The sequence below is a fragment of the Canis lupus genome, chromosome 4 (assembly GCF_011100685.1).
Source record: "Canis lupus familiaris isolate Mischka breed German Shepherd chromosome 4, alternate assembly UU_Cfam_GSD_1.0, whole genome shotgun sequence".
Taxonomy (NCBI): domain Eukaryota; kingdom Metazoa; phylum Chordata; class Mammalia; order Carnivora; family Canidae; genus Canis; species Canis lupus.
Window position 1 is genome coordinate 55,637,257 of NC_049225.1, and position 16,439 is coordinate 55,653,695.

At 41.7% G+C, this 16,439-nt stretch overlaps 1 long non-coding RNA gene across 5 annotated transcripts; it reads right to left on the reverse strand.

Annotated features, from left to right (window-relative positions):
• Positions 1–274: 274 nt before the first annotated feature.
• On the reverse strand, positions 275–14,609 carry LOC111095573. Of its 5 annotated transcripts, none has more exons than XR_005358367.1 (7): positions 13,209–14,609; positions 9,982–10,036; positions 9,160–9,307; positions 7,443–7,523; positions 3,830–5,293; positions 3,497–3,633; positions 275–1,639 (listed from the first exon to the last, which is right to left on the reverse strand). It is a non-coding gene; the product is annotated as an uncharacterized LOC111095573 (long non-coding RNA). The 5 variants fall into 5 exon arrangements; XR_005358369.1 differs by lacking the exon at positions 275–1,639 and having other exon boundaries at positions 3,448–3,633; positions 3,830–3,923; positions 5,253–5,293; XR_005358366.1 differs by lacking the exon at positions 275–1,639 and having other exon boundaries at positions 3,448–3,633.
• Positions 14,610–16,439: the final 1,830 nt, after the last annotated feature.

The following is a 16,439-nucleotide window of genomic DNA, read 5'->3' on the forward strand; positions in this document are numbered from 1 at the left end:
TACATCATGCATCTTTTCCAACCACAACCTATAAAACTAGAAATCAACCACAAGAAAACATCTGGAAAGAACACAAATACATGGAGGCTCCTGGCCTTTTTCCACGTATACTGGATTCATCCATCTAGATATCCCACGGCAGTCCACATTTCTGGAAGTGAACTCATTGTCTTCCCTGTCATCATCATCATCCACTTATTTATCTACCATCTTTCATTTCTTTTAAATATTTATTTATTTTTTAAAAATTCCAGTACAGTTAACACACAGCATTATATTAATTTCTGGTATACAACAGTGATTCAACAATTCTTTACATTAGTCAGTGCTCATCATGTTAAGTGTACTCTTAATTCCCATAATACATTTAACCCATCTTCCCCCTCCCTTCTGGTAACCATTAGTTTTTTCTCTATAGATAAGAGCCTGGTGTTTGGGAGCAGGTGTATCTTTAATTACACAAATGAGTTAAATCATACAGTATTAGTGTTTCTCTGATTTATTTCACTTAGCATTATATCTTCTAGATCCATTTGTATTGTTGCAAATGGCAAGTTTCATTTTTTATGGCTGAGTAATATTCCTTTGTGTGTGTGTGTCCTACATCTTTATTCATTCATCTATTGATGGACAATAAGATTAGTTAGGGATAGTAGACCTATTCCTGAGGAAATTAGGGCATGATCAATCAGCACTTGGTGGATGAAGGTGAGTAGACAAGAATCTTAAAGTTGAAATGTAGAAATTTAAAAAAATCATAGTTTGATGAAAGCTAAAGAATTCTAAAACTTTAGTGTTGGAAGAGGCCAGGACATTCATCAATGCTGTTCACCAAATGCCAGGTGCACAATACCACTGACTGCACTATCTGGTCCCCTATGTTTGTGTAGGGCCAAAGGATGTGTTCCATCCAATGAATTGTGAGAGCACATGACACCTGTCACTTCTCGGCCACAGGACTGCCAGTGAGAGACAGCCCCTCCTCCCCCCAGTGCTCCCCTCTGTCACTTCCATCACAACAATCTGCAGCAACAGAAACTAGCTGCTCCATCTGAGTCCCAGGACAAGGAGACATGGAAACAAGCCCTTGCTGACCTACAGTGAACATGTGGCACGGATGAGAAATAAATCTGGCTGATACAAAGCCTTCAGTGTGACCTGGATAGAGAAACTGAGGAGCCAAAAGGAAAGAGATCCAACCAATATCATAGAGCTGGCTACTTAGAAGCATGGAGGCAAGTTTCCCAGCCCCCCACATCTCCTCTGGTTGTCTTCTCCTTTAGACTTCACTGAGCATGTCACACATCTTGCAGGTTGCTACCCCTTCTAACCCGAAGCATATTCTGCTTCTGTAAATTAATGCAAAGTCTGAATTATCATTGCCTAATTTTTACAAACTGCCTCCTATTGCACCACACTCAGAAGAGATCTATCTCTCAGGAGATAGAGGGAGACATCAAGGGGGTCTGGAGGGATGGGGGAGGGAAACTTGCTCTATTATTTATAGAATCGAGGCTAATTTAATTAAGTTTTGACAGAAAGTGCTCAATTTCGCAGACAGTTGCCACCCGTTTCTCCTGCAGTCTGGATTTCCTCACAGTAACTGACTCCGCTCCATCTTCCTCTTTGATGTATGAGGCTATAAAACAGGGAGTGAGCAAGTCACCTTCGAAGAGGCCTTTTGTCATTGCAATAACTAGAAGTAATTTATGGGCACCTGGAATTTGGGTTCTCTGTCTCTGACTCGGCAACAGACTGAAATCACAATCTGGATGCTGGCAGCCAATCAGAAGGTCAAAGTGACTCTGAGATGTACCAGTCTTCTAGAATCTAGGGTAAGGAAACAGCAATGCCTACCTGCAGTGGTGAAATCATCAGCAAAGATTTTAGATTCAGGCTGTCTTTTGGGTATTTGGGGTGTCCTGGGATACCCTCCCTGATCCTGATCACCATCCAAGTCCCTGCCATCCTTCAAACCTAGTTTAACTCCTGCCTCTTCTAGGAAGGGCTGACTCCCCTTATCCAGACACGTACTGTATACTCTGACTTTACAATTATCTTGGCACCTGTCACCCTCTCACTTGGTGCATACTCTTTATGTATGCAGGTTGACACTCTACAGATCATCATTCTGTAGACATAGGTTTCATTTCCCATGCCACTGACCATGTTAGTAGTGGCTGTCTCGAGTGCTGGAGGGAGAACTCTGAAGCTGCATCTGGGCTCAGTGGTTAAGAGTGGAATGATTGATTGGCAAAGTCTGCAATGGGCAGGGCCAGCTGAAAACAGAAAAGGTATGCCCTGTGTTTGCCCTCTGTGCTGTATGTAGTAAATTCTTTAAAGATCAAGTCCATAATGTACACTTTCTTAAATTCCCGGGGACATTTGCATAGGTACACAATGCATGCCCCAAAATTATTTGATGAATAAGTATTTCCCATTTTAAGTATGACTTAGCTTTAATACATTAATCTTCTGTGTTCTAATTATAATTCTTTCAAACAATCCTTAACATACATATATGTGGAGACCAGATTCCCCTCAGAAATTTTTATAAAACCAAATTTTATATGAGGCTTTTGATAGATCAGCCCCTTGAATCCAAAAATATTAATACTTTTAAAATTCCTAACATCTGTACAGTAACTAAGGATTGTCAAACTTTTTGTAGCTCATTCCTCATTTGATCACAACATGAGTTTCATGAGATAAAGAGTTATTTCTATTTTACAGCTTTGAAACAACTCATTTAGTACCATAATGATTAGGATCAGAAAAGGTAACCCAGCACACATTAACCAACCCCCTCTCCCCTGGTAAAGTAAAATAGGCATTGAAGGTGTAGGCCAGTGTTTCCTATGGTATTTTTTCTCACAGAACACCATGGATTTTTTGTGGCCAAATAAGTTTGGAAAACACATCGGGTTTCCCTACGTAGGACTCCTCAGAGCTGCTACTACATGAATGTAGATGATTAATGTAATAGGACCCTCAATGTGAAATATTCCCCACCTATTCGACTCTAGAACTCCTTTACAAAAAGCATCTGAGTCCTACAAAACCTTTTGGGAAATGCTAGCCTGAGATCATCAAACTCCTTTCCCCAGATTTATCTGAAGTTACCAGCAGAGGCACTAGAAGGAAGCAGAATAGTGAAGAGTCCAGGCTCTAGAATGCCACTGAGTTCAAGTTTTGACTCCAGCATTTACCGGCCGTGACCTTGGATGAGTCACTGAATGCCCAGCCTCATGTCCCTACCTCTAGCACACAGATTCTAATAGAGCCTCTCACCCAGGGCTCTCGGAAAGACCGAGTGAAAGGAGGCAGGTAACAAAAAAAAAAAAAAAAAAAAAGAAAGAAAGAAAGAAAAGAAAAGAAAAGAAAAGAAAAGAAAAGAAAAGAAAAGAAAAGAAAAGAAAAGAAAAGAAAAGAAAGGAGGCAGGTAGAGTGCCTGCCTCATACAAGCACTCGATAACATGTCAGCTGATAGTATCACCAGTGAGGAGGAAGGTCAGAGTGGAATCTATCCAAAAACAGAACAAAATGTGGCAGGTCCATCTCCATGGGAAGCAGACTCCAAAATGGAATCTAGAGTGCTGGATGTTGTTTGAGGGGTGCTCCTGGGGTCAACATCTGTGGAAGGGAAGGGAGGGAATGGCATGAAGGGAACGTGAAACTGCGATGCAACCCAACAGCAGCCCACCCCATGGGGAGAGATGCTGAGCTAAAATGACCCTTTGGAATTGTCCCCGTTGGGCTGAGAAGGTTGGGTCTTTATAACCCCATGTGGATCAATTGCTGAATTTGGGTCACCCCAGGAAGGCCTCACCTTGGGCAAGACGACTCTCTACAACTCAGTCACTCCAGGGGCCACCAGCACTCCCAGCAGCTGGGCCAAGTCCTCTACCTCCTCAGACGGGCATCTGAGCAGTGCACACATTGACCTCACACAGTGTCCACCATGCAAAGAAAAAAAAAAATGTCAAAAAAACAAAACAAAGCAAAAGCTTCCTCTGATCCTCTGGGAAGGAAAAAGGGCAATCTGCAGACATCAACCAAATCTAGTCATTTATTCGTTCATCATTTATTCATGCCTACCATATGCCAGGCCCCAGGGCTTAGGGCTTATGAATCAGGTAGTGATTCTCTAGCAATAATAATAATAATGTTTTCTCCTGACTTTTTAAGGCATGAAAATAAAGACAGGGAAACAGAGAAGGAAGAGTTATCAAATCACTTGAAGCCAGGATGTATTCTCAGGTGATCAGTCACCTGTCAGCCCAGTATGAAAAGGTGTTAATTTGAATGAAGAAAGGGACACGGCAATTTTTTTCCCCACAGCAATACATCAAGTTGTTCTCCTGATGACTTAGCGTGCTTGGCAAACTGTGTGCGCTGCACAAAATTGAATTCCCAGGTTTGGGGAAGCCTGGGCAGGCTCGAGGTACATGAGGATTTATTGCTTTAGGTACTTAAAATGCCTCCCACTAAATTTGTTGTGACCTTCTCCCCCTGCCCATGGCCCCAAGTTAAACACAGCCTGGGGCTGAGCAAAGGTTAACAGCACACCAAATCAAGCAAAGCAGCCCCAGGGAGACAGGTCCCTGTGTGGTGGAGAAATGGAGAAAGTCCTTTGTGTCCCTGAAAGTCTCAGCTGCCTTCCTCTGGCCCCCCGGAGGCTTCAGTCCTCAGGCCTCACCCAGCCCTCCAACCTCCTCTCAATCTCTCCATCCTGCTGCTTAACTATTCTCCCTAGGGGCCCCTGGAGCACTGTTCTCCTTGAGCATCAGAGGGCTCTCACTTTTCCCACTGCACTTCTCACCTGCTTATGTCAAGTCTTCTCAAGAGGCCAGCAAGATAGTCTGCAACTGACACTTCACATTCGCATAGCACGCTACCATTCTCAACCTGCTTCTGGGCCTTGCAACCAGCCAAGAGGCAAAATGATCACTCCTACTCTAGAAGTGAGGGCAGTGAGGCCTACAGAGGCAAAGAGACCTGCCCAAGGCCACAGAGCAAAAAAAGGCAGGACATATGCCAGACCCTTTCTGCCATGAACTGGCCCTACTCTCTGTCTCTCAGCCTAAGGGACCAGGCCATGCCTTGGCAATGTGCCTTATACTTAGTAGGACAACTGATCCAGATCCTGCTCTGGGGGGATTACCTGGGAATCCACAGTGAAAATGGCCAGCCTCCCAGAGGAGGCTCCCGTCTACACTTCTGTGCAAATATATTATCCAAATTGAACCCACCTGGAGAAGCCAAAGTTGGGTTTTTTCCCCTCTTCATGTACCTATTGAGCCAAAGCGACAGGTTAAAGTTTTGAAGCAAAATAAGTGTTGTTTTTATTTTTTCTTACTTTCATCATCTCAAGTGAATTTAGAGAATTAACATCCTCCAAGCTGGAATATTTTTCTTGTCAGTTAAATGTCTTGTCTAAAAATTTCCCCGAGTACAATTTTCAGAATGAGTTCTTGGCAAGTATTTACTCTACACGTTCTCTCTCACTCACAGAAATACCAACTGAACACCTGCGGTGGGGAGACGCTGTGCTAAGTGCTGAGGACCAGGTTGGCAGATCCCTGCGAGGAGGACGGGGATTTGCCAGCCTGGTCCTTGCATTGTTATTAAACAGGTAAGTATAATGCAGGATTTAGAAACACTGCTCTTTGTACCTGTTGGTGGGAGTTTAAAATAGGACAAGCTTTATGAAGAGCAATTCTGGCAGTAGCTACAGAAATTTTCAATGTGAATAACTTAGGACCCAGTTGATGCAAAAGTAAAACAAAGCAAACTACACTAAAATAGCAGATACTAATGAAAGGGCAGGATGTTATGGGTATGAAAAGATTCATTTCAGCATTGTTAATAATAGTCAAAAGAAAAAGAAGGAAGGAAAGAGGAGAAGAGAAGGTGGAGGGTGGTTCTAAAAATTGTAGTACATTTAAACCACAGATTGCGAGGCAGGCAATAAATATGAGGCATCTACCTGTACTGATTTGAGAAAATGCTTATAAAATATGCTGAGTGAAAACAAGCAAGTTGGAAAACGATGTACACGTAGCTGTGTATGAGGATATGTGGATACACCTACACAGGCACGTATGTACATAGGAGTTCGTGTTGTACATGTTAAACTCAAAGGAAAACAAAAACAGGAGGAGTACAGACCAAACTGTTACTGGTGGATCTCTCTGAGGAGAAGAAACAGGGATGGGTTAAAGGGACAAATTTCTCAATTATTTGCAAAGTAACGTTACTTTTGTAATTTTAAAAACCCAGGTTAGCAAAATAAAGAGCACTAGACGCTCTGGCAGGGGAAGAAGAGAACTTGAGAACTTGTGACCACCAAGGAAGTCGCCCTCACTTGTCATTTCAAACGCTTGTCCCACTATCTCCGACAAGCCCCAGCAAGACCCCACACATCCTGTGATTTGCAACCCCCCACCTAGTGGCAGACAGGTGCCAGCCAGGTGCCCAAACCGGTAGGGAAATCCTGTTTGCAAAAGGAGGGCAAATGGGGTGGACTTCATAGCTAAATGCTGTGCAACGACAAGAGACAAAAGGGGCCCTTAGAGAGCCCCACCTACCTCACAGGTCAATGAGCGCAACAAATGAGCCAAGTATGTGTAGAGGCTACGATTGATTCCCAGTTCACACATTCATTTGTGCAAAAACACAATTTCTTTCACTCTTATGACTCAGCTCAACTTGAATGTGAGTTCTTATTCTGTCAAGATGACAGAAACTCATTTTCAATCCACATAGTACCTCTGGTTCCCAGTACACACGTTTACCCACAGATAACACCAGGATCATGTCAAAGCTCATGGGTGGGGTCTCTGGGGGGCAGTAGGCTGGGAGTGAGGTCAGGTCTACACAAGATGCCCCTGTGGCTTCACACTTGGCTTCTTCGGGCCTAGCAACCTGCCCTTGCTTCTGAGTGGAGCACTCTGTGCTTGGCCTGCCCTGCCTCTCCAATAAGATTGGCTGCACCACAATGCTCTCCTATGAGCCCAAGGGGCAGGATGCAGGATATCTCTCTCCCAGACCCACAGCGTCCACTGTTTATATCACCTCTCCACACCACGGGATATTTTTCCAGTCCAGATAGGGCTGTGGAGAGTAGTAAATCTCTCTTTCAATACTACTTGAACTCAGTGGATGGGAGCACAAAAAGCCTAGAAGCTCTGCCTCACCCTCCCCTGAGGGCAGGAAGCTCAGTGTAGGCACAATGCAGGGATGGGGAAAAGGAAAAACAGAAGGGGAAAAAGAAGAGGCTAAGTGCCATGTGCAAATGTTGTAGCCTTAATTAACAATTTGGTTTTTGGCATATAGTTGTCTAGGTTTGAATCCCCACTTTAGCATTTGTTGGTCAAATAGTGGTCAAACTATTTCACTTTTCTTCAAGGATGGCAGTATCTATCAACGATATTATCTACCTTTGTGGGCCATTGCAGGAATTCAGCGAGGTAAAGGGATGCAGATACTGAATATGTCTTTTCTTTTTCTTCCCACTCCACCTACGAATAAAGGCTGAAATTTGACATTGGTCCATCGCAATTCAATTAAGAGTGCTTTACACACCACCTCTGCCTGAAGGTGGAAAGTGTCCACTGTCTCAGTGTGAACCTCATGCTGACATCACTTATTCTTCTGAAAGATAAAAGACAGAGTAGTACCACCTTCTATAGCTGAGCCTCTAAAAGGAGTTCCCAGGCCAATATCTATCTCTTCAGGAATTATAACTTTTCCCAAGGCTGAGAGAAGCTATCATTGGAACTTAATGGCAATACCTACCTAAGGCCTCCTGAGGGCTTAATCTCAAAGACTTTGCTCAGAAAAGCCTTCACAGAGATATATCCTATGAAGCCTTGAGCCAAGAGACAAGCCTCTCCCTAAAGAGATGAAGGCAATGGTTTTCCCAAATTCTGCATGCATGGGGCTCATGGGGAAAGCTTCTGTAAGCCCAGGGTAGGGGCCATGAATCTGCATTTCTAACAAGTTCCCAGGTAATTTTGATGTGGTCAGGAGGAGATCATCCCTGAGAACAACTGGATTAATGAAAAACACAGCTCAATAGAAGGGCCAAACTTATTTTAGAATACTAAAATTGACATGGATTTGCCTATGTAACTCATTCTCCCTGGGGTAATATTATAGATAACTTACAGGAAAGAGTGCAATGATCTTTAGTACACCTTGCTCAAGAACTAAGGTCTAACATTCATTAACACTCATCATTCCTATTAGAACAGAAAATGTTACAAGGCTGGTACACAGGAAATTTCAGGCCTCAATGGGAAGAATTTCTTTCATATGCTCCCAAATACCACTCCATATAAACCATCCAGACAGAAACAGGGAATCCATTCATTCTTTAATTCTCCATACACATTTCTTCATTTCTTCCCACCCAGACTCTGAAGTTAAAGACTATGCTCCCAGCCCACTCTCATCCCTTCTGTGGATGGGTCCCTTCTTCCAAATTCAGTAAGGCAAGGCAACCACTGAACCAGTCCTTTACTAGCTCACAAGAGCCAGCTCATCTAGAAATTTCCCCCGATCTATGCAAGGGGATGAGAGCCAGGGAGCCCTACTCTCTATCATTTCTGATTAGACTAAGAAGTAATAGATCTGGCCCAAGCCAATCAGATCACTCCTGGGAATATGAAATCAAGACTCAGACATCTTTCAGTATCTGAGACTAGCTGGACTGATAATTATGAGGTAGCCAGAATTTACCAAATAGCCTGAGGAGCAGAAGAAACTAATCTACAGGAGATAAAAGAACAAAGTAACTGTGCACAGGTAGACAGAGAATTGACAAGCCTGTCCCTGTGGCATTCAAGACCCCAGCTTATATCTCTTCCTGAGGCCTTCCTCATCCCCACCCATGGGTTCATGTGACAATTGATGTTTTCTACATTATTTTCCCCTCTATACTTATGTTAGCTCCAGGCTGGCCACTCATCTATTCAGTCACCAGCTAGCTGTCAAGGCCCCAAGCTGAGCCAGGTGCTGTTCTTGGTGCTGATCCCATGGAGCTAACCTGCAAACATGTTCGTTATCTGCAACCCAAGACCCTTAGTATAGCCCCTATACTGGCCCCAATAAGAGATACGCACACACAGAAGAAAAAGTTATACAAAAACATACACAGTTTATTGAGCATCTACTATGTGCCAGGCACCCTGCTAAGTGCTTCACATGCACCTTCTCTCAGTGAGGCAGGTATTATTATCATCTTCACTTTCTCAAGGACACCCAGGATTCACAACTAACATGGTCCGAATCTTCAGAGCCACTAAGAGACAAGAGAGAGAGAAAGGTCCAGAACAAAAGCACACACATACAAACACACACCCACACGCACATACACACCCACACGCAGACTTAAGGCCAGCCGCATCAGCACAGACTCGAGCATCCTCTTGTTCTTTATCAGATGCTGGCTTCTGTTCTTCATCTCCACGCTATGAGGAGACAAAAACCAACCCCTCCCTCTTCAGAAATAACCTTGAGGAGTAGTTGGGCTCTGTAATACTTTAATTGGACAAGAGCCTTCCAAATGTGCCCTCCTGAGAACAGCAGGGATGCATTTCCACCTGCCTTTCAGGGATTGTGCCCTCCCTGGATTGCATATGAATGCTCTTAGAGAAATGCCAGAGAATCATTTTGAATGCTTTCCACCAGCAGGTCAGCACTTAGCCACTGGATGCCTCCCTGGGAGCCCCATTCCCCTTCCCTTTCACTTCTGACCCCGGACCCTGTCTGCTCCTGGCAGACCCAGAAGAGTAGGGAGCAGTGCTGACCCAGGTGGGCAGAAGAATGGATCTCTCTGCCCACAGCCTCTGCCTCCTCAGGGTGGTAAGCAAAGCACTCAAGCCTGGCCAAGGTTTTGGGGCCTGCTGTGCCTGGAAAGGACAGGGGATTCTAAGAGGAGAGAGAGAATATGGGAAGCAGAGCACAGAGACTCACTGTGTGCCTCTCATCTTCCTCATCTGTAGAGCTGGGATCCTCAAATCTGCCCAGCCTAGAAATGGATATCATTCACTAAGCACAGGCACTGTGCTAAACACATTTGCACATTATCTTTAAAAACCCTAGTCTATAGCGATGTCTCTCCCACTTTATAAGGGACAAAATTGAAGCTCCAAAAGACACAGCTGTTAAAAAAAAAAAAAAAGAAGAAGAAAGAAAGAAGAAAGAAAGAAGAAAGAAAGAAAGAAAGAAAGAAAGAAAGAAAGAAAGAAAGAAAGAAAGAAAGAAAGAAAGAAAGAGCTGGTTCACATAGCTAGTCCTGGTTCCCATTATGAGCAAAGGCGGAACTGTCCCTTTCCAGATTCTACACTCTTAGCCACTAGCTGGCCTCCCTCGACTTGTGTTTAAACAAATAAAGCTGGCTGTCTGGGGAAAGAGGAAAAGGTCATGCCACTGGCACATCTCCTTCTCCATAATGTGCCAGAATTCAGCCTCATGGAGCTGGAACCCCGCTTCCTTACCTCCCCCACCCACACCTGAATCATCTCCTCACCCAGCAGCAGACTCCTTGGGACCATTTCCTGAATCCTAAGGCGGGAGGCTCAACCCCAGAACCCCTCAGCTGCCACCCAGCCCAGCAAGTCCACAGAGCTCTGGAACAAACGTGCTGACAAATCCATACCCCATCATTGTGGCTAGAGATTCTTAAAAGATGTAAGATGTGCTGAGGGAATTGGGAAGTGGTATCAGAGTTTAGGCTTCGAAGACTCTTGAAGGAACAACAGGAAACGTCTGCCTTAAAGCCCCCTATATTGGAGCTTTATGATAAATTTGGGGAACCCTCTTTGAAATCCTTTGTCTCCTATCCTCTCACTCACACTTCCCATCTAGTGTTTCTAGTTTGGCTCGCTCGTGGCTGCAGAGTGAGCCTCCTCTCCACTTGTCTGCTCTGGATTCTCAAGGTTCTCAACAAAAGAGGACAAAAACAGAAACAGCCAAATACTATCCAGTCCTCTTTGGAAAAATAAATCCTCATTGACACATGTCTCAGAAACAGAAAAGGCTATGTTTTTTTTGGAGGGGGGCTAAATATCTTCTTTATTTCCTTTCCAGCTTTTATTGAGATATAATCCACATACAGCACAGTGTACATTTAAGGTATAGAGCATACTGATTTGACTTAACCCATCATGAAGCTATTACTGCAATAAGTTTAGTTCACACCCATTACCCTATATAGATACCAAAAAAAAAGAGAGAGAGACAGAAAAAGAGAAAAAGTTTTCTCCCCTGTGATAAGAACTCAAGATTCACTCTAACAACTTCCAATATACCATACAGAGTGTTAACTGTGGTCATCATGCTGTACATTACATTCCTAGTACTTATTTATCCTCTAACTGAAAAATTTGTACATTTGGACAACCTTCATCCAATTCGCTCTCTTCACACCTCCCTAGAAAGACATGCTTTTATCTGATGCCAGATATGGCACATTTCCAGTCACAGAAGAGAACAATCAAATCCTAGAGCTAACTGTGACGCAGACGTCAGCTAGAGTCTCTCTGTGCTCATCATCCAGAGAAGGTAAAATGAAAGCTTGTTGAGTGCAGGCATTTTGCCCTTTCTTTTCCTCCACTGCTATATCCTCAGTGCCTAGAGTAGTGTGTTATTATTGTGCTTTACATTTAGATCTTCAAAAAATATCTTTGAATAAATAAATAAGATTGCCTGAACACACACACACACACACACACACACACATCCTCCAAGGTAGGCAATCTTATCAAATGGTCCCAGTGCTTCTCACCTCCTAGTATTTTTGCTCTTGAACAATTCTGTAATGGATGTGTTACTGAACAAGATGTGGGGAATGTTTCACAAGACAAGCTAACATACCTGTAACTGTATATCAACTCATCACAACGTACACCTTAAATAATCTTACAACTTTATGTGTTAATTCTGCCTCGGTAAAGATGAAATTTAAATTTTTTAATTAAAGTTTTAACCTAGAAAAGTGCAGCTTATATATGCCCTCCCTTTACTGCCTTACTTCCTTACTCCCCTACTAGCGCTTCCTAGAATAAACTAAATAAAGTATATGTCTTCAAATTCTTGTCTCAAGTCCTATTTCTGGGACAGTACAAATTAAGACAGCATGTTTGTTCTTAAAAGTCCTCGTGCACTTCACTTCTAGAAAATTCTAACTCACTTACTCTAGCTTCGTGCCGTCCCTTGGTTTCCTTTCCTCTTCCCCCTTTGTGACAGAGATGATCAGTTATTCGCAATATATGTTCTCCCTCCTTCCTCACCTACAGAATCCCTGGTTTTTACCTGGGCACATCTGAGTACAGATACATTTTCCAGCTTCCCTTGAAATTAGGTGCAGCCATCTTCATTCTGGCTAATTAGATATAAGAGGAAATAGTTTGTGTTCATGGTCTTTGAGAAATGTCCGTATTGGGAGGTATGTGCTCTCCTCTGCCCTTCCTACTTCCTGCTGGCTAGAGTGTAGGTATCATGACTAGATCTCCAGGAGTCACTTGGAACAGGAGGTGACTTTGACACAAGATTGAAGGAGCATAGATCTCTTACAATACTACCTAACTGAACCACTTACACATGAGAAAAAATATCTCTCTACCTTATTTAAATGGCTGTTATTTTTATTTTCTATTACTTTTGTTAATCCTAATCCAAACTGCTAAAAGCCTCTGGAATCTTACCTCCACCCATTCCTATCAAATTTAAATTTAAATGTAAAGCAGTTTACCTATCTTCCTTGGTGACCCATAATCTTTGAATCTCATGTCTCTCATCAGGTGGCTTTTTCATTGTATTTCCCTAAAAGTATGATGAGGAAAAATGGTGCCAGCTAATATATTTCACCACTCTACACAATCATAATAATTTTACCACTCTATATGAGATTTATTCTAGATACTGTGCCCAGTGCTTACATGATTAACTCATATTTAAAAATCCATATTTTCATTTTGTAAAAATAACAGCTATGTCTTTCCTTTATAAGCTATATCTCAGTATATTGAACTAGTTAATGAAGAAACATTTTCAGTATATAAGAATTTCAGTTATTAAACTGTGAAGAAATTTGGAATTGGAATAGCACCATTTTTGTTCTCTCTAATGAATTATGGATCTATGCAATGATTTTTCAATGGCTACTAAAATTATAAAAAAGAAAGACCAACCATACTTACATGCCCTCCCAATGGAAGAACACAGCACCTATGAAACAGTCTTGCAAAAACAAGTCAAATGTAAATGTAATCATGCACCTTACTCTTGATTCACAGGAAATACAGGGACAGAAGAACATGTTAAATGACAAGGATGCAATCAGCAAAATCTAAAGTGGATAGAAAATAATCTGATTTCATCAACAAAAATATTTCAAAGAAAAAATGTGATGATGGAGGAACCTAGAGATGAAAAGAAACTTCAGAAGCTGATATCAATGAGGAGAATGAGGACTTCCAAAAATTTTCTCCATAGAATCAGTGAGAACAGTGGCAAACTGTCAAAATTAACTGCATATTAGCCAAAGGCTTACAGCAATCTAGGGAGGATTTATTCAGGATAAATGATTGAATCTCAATAAGAACAATGAGTTTTGTGGTATTTTAACTTGCTCTTGTCTCATCTCTTCTCCCCAGCTCAGCAGTGCCTAAAAACCAGTGGTGAAAAGCAACAATCTAGCAGCCACAGAAGAGGCCAGAATGGAGTTGGAGCTCCTTCAAAGTCCCATGTTCAGAAAATTATCATTATTTGACCTATCTTCTGGTTTCCTTGGAAGACCCCTCTTGAAAGTATGAGTATGAAAAAAAAAGAAAGTATGAGTATGTCTTTCTTTGATTTGACTTGGAGCCTGACTAGTTTGAACAGACTTTTCCCCAGGGGCATCTGTTGAACACAAGTGTTTAATACCAACAGCTGTTAGGGGGTTGGGGGCTGGGGAGGGAAAAAGAGTACAGATAATGTTTGAAGCAAACAGTAAGTTAACCAAACAGCTTAAAAGGGAAAAATAAGAAATGAGATCTCCATAACTGGTTTTGAAGGGCTCTAAAATATTGCTGTAAATCTAGCAGACCACATGCATTCATAGCTGCGTGTGCAAGCTGAAAAAGACTTGAAAAGGTCCTAAGTTCTCATCTCTGGCTAAACTGAGGCTCCTTTCAAGCAGGAAGTTAAGGCTAAGGAAAGCTACAGAACTGCCTGGCTCAACATTAAACATGTGCCCCAACACAAACACAGAGCCCTCATTAAAGATAGGGCAACTCACTGGTTCCAAAAATTGAAGGAAATCTTCATTCAATTAGTTAGATTAAACTAACACTAATAGTTTGTCCTATAGGACTTTGTAGACTAACAAATGAGCACCTTGAGAGAAGACTATTGCATTAATAATTTTATGTCACTGAGCAATGATTGCATTTATATAAATGCACAAAATTTGCCTACTATAACTATTTTCCAGACAGTATTCTCTGACATTTCACTCTGGTTTTCCACACTTGACAACACAGAGACAAGTTACTTCAGCCCTGCCAAGGGTCTCTGATCCTCCTCCAGCAGTTCTTGCCCACTCCCAGCTGGATGGCAGTGTGGAATGCTGCAGCCACCAAGGTTCTCTTTCTACCTCTCAGAGGGGCTTTGTGGCATCATGGAAAACTTGGCTCTCATCCCCAGCTCTGGCACTACTCACCAGGTTACCTAGAACAAGTAATTCATGCTGGACCTCAGCTTCCCCATCCATCACATAAAAGAAGTTAAACCACATGAGCTTTAAAAACTCACATTTTTCTCTGACAAGGCATAATTCCATGAAATAAAATAGATCTTTCTGTATCAGTGAGGTGAGGGAAGGGAAAAGAGATTTTTTTTTAAAAATCTCCATTAGCAGAAATAAAATCCTATAAAACAGAAAATAATACATATATGTAAACATATAAACTAAACAGATGTATATTTATTTCACTACAGACTGTTAGGGTACAGCACTATTTTACACCACTAATAGTGGATTCAGATATCAGACTGAAGCTTGCAGTCCAGCTTGCAGACTGAAGCTTTGTCAATCAGTAGATATATTACTTTATTGATAATAATAATAATAATAATAATAATAGTTAAAAGTCATTGGATATTACCTATATGTCACAAACTCAAAACTCTACTGTTCCATCTGTGACAAATTACTTAAGTCTCAATTACCAAGGATGAATGGGAGCTGCAATATTACAGATTCTCAGCAAGCACTTTTAAAAATCATATCATGTTATTTTGAACAATATGTAAGTTTATCAAAAATAATTACTCCAGGGGCACCTGGGTGGCTCAGTCAGTTAAGTGTCTATCTTTGGCTCAGATCATGATCTCCGGGTCCTGGGACGGAGACCCATCTCAGGCTCCCTGAACAGTGGGGAGTCTGCTTCTCCCTCTCTCTCTACCCCTCTCCTCTGCTCATGTATTCTATTTTTTTCTCTCTCAAATAAATAAATAAAATCTTTCTTTAAAAAGAATAATTACTCCATTATCGTCCAAGCTAATATAAAGTTTGTAGCCACCAGCTGTGGAAAAAATCTCTTCAAATATGTTTGCCTTTACTTTTCTTGGAAACTACTATTTTTAAATATCGCATCTTTTAGGTTGTTCATTCCAAAGGCAATAATGGTAATAAATATATTATTTCCCTACCTTTCCTATTATTATTCCAAAATGATTTCTAACAAATTCAGGCAGCTTATCAAGAACAAATGAGAAAAATGACATCTGTGAGAGAGGTAAGCTCTATTGAAAAGCTATAGCCAAAAACTAAAGATTTTTAAATTAGACAGTTGCTCTAACCAGGCACTTAAGTGTTAATGAGACTGTTTTTATCAGCACATGGCTATGTTCTTTCATTTAACTTTTATTATTTTTAGTGATTCCACAACAGATTCAGAAGAGCACTTAGAGATCAACCAGTTTGATATCCTTCCAGTTCCAATCCCTGTGTTCAGAAGAAAAAAATGAGACCTTAAAGAACCAGCCAATCAGTCAACTATCAGCTGTTGTACATTTATCATTAATTGCTAGGCTCTGTGTAGGTTCTTGGGGTACCTCATGAACAAAAGAACACTAAAGAGAATCCCTGCCCTCACAATGCTCACATTTTAGTGGAGAGAAATGACTTATCCAAGCAACATTTAAGGCCAGTGGCAAAGCTGGGTCACCAAACATCCAAGACCTCAAATAGCCAAAGCAATCTTGAAAAAGAAAAACAAAACTGGAGGTATCACAAATCCAGGCTTCAAGTTATACTACAAAGCTATAGTAATCAAAACAGTATGGTACTGGCACAAAAAAATAGACACAAATCTATAGAACAGAATAGAAAATCCAGTAGTGAACTCACAACTATATAGTCAATTAGCCTTTGACAAGGCAAG